The sequence below is a fragment of the Gavialis gangeticus genome, unplaced genomic scaffold, assembly GCF_001723915.1.
Source record: "Gavialis gangeticus isolate Ggan-Ray unplaced genomic scaffold, GavGan_comp1, whole genome shotgun sequence".
NCBI lineage: Eukaryota > Metazoa > Chordata > Crocodylia > Gavialidae > Gavialis > Gavialis gangeticus.
In genome coordinates this window covers 129,097,185-129,097,744 of record NW_017729022.1, presented here as the reverse complement: position 1 = coordinate 129,097,744, position 560 = coordinate 129,097,185, and the positions used below count along the sequence as shown (strand labels likewise).

The 560-nt window shown below is 58.2% G+C and overlaps 1 protein-coding gene across 1 annotated transcript in view; it reads right to left on the bottom strand.

The window, feature by feature from the left end:
* Positions 1–560, bottom strand: part of PYGB (glycogen phosphorylase B) — a 67,343-nt gene that overhangs the window by 60,494 nt on the left and 6,289 nt on the right. The window lies entirely within an intron of this gene.

Genomic DNA, 560 nt, shown 5'->3' with positions numbered 1-560 from the left:
CGCCCCCCGCAGCCAGGCCCCGCCCCGCCCACCGTCAGGAGCGCCGGGGCCCGCGGGGGCGTCTGTCAGCCTCGCCTGGGGGCTGGGGGACACCGAGGCCTTCGGCGGATGCGCGCGCACGCACACTCTCTCTCGCCTGGGCTGCAGCTCATACACATATGTATGGGGTCCTATGCTGTAACACACACATCCTCCCCTGTGACATACAACACAGGACCCCATGCAGGCGTATGTGTGTGTTACAGCACAAGACCCTCCCCCCCGTGTGCGTTACAGCATAGGACTCCATGTGTGTAACACACACAGACACACACGAGTCCTGGACTGTAGTACATACACACATGGATGGGGTCCTATGCTGTAACACACACACGCATACTCAGTCCTTTGCCATCTCTCACCCAGGCTCCAGTGCTAAAACACACGTGCACAGTCCTGAGCTGTAACACATGCACATCATATACTGCAACATATACAGTCTTCTGCTGCAACACACACACACACACACGGGGTGGTGTGCTGTAACATAACAGCCCTATACAGCAACACGCACGCACGCA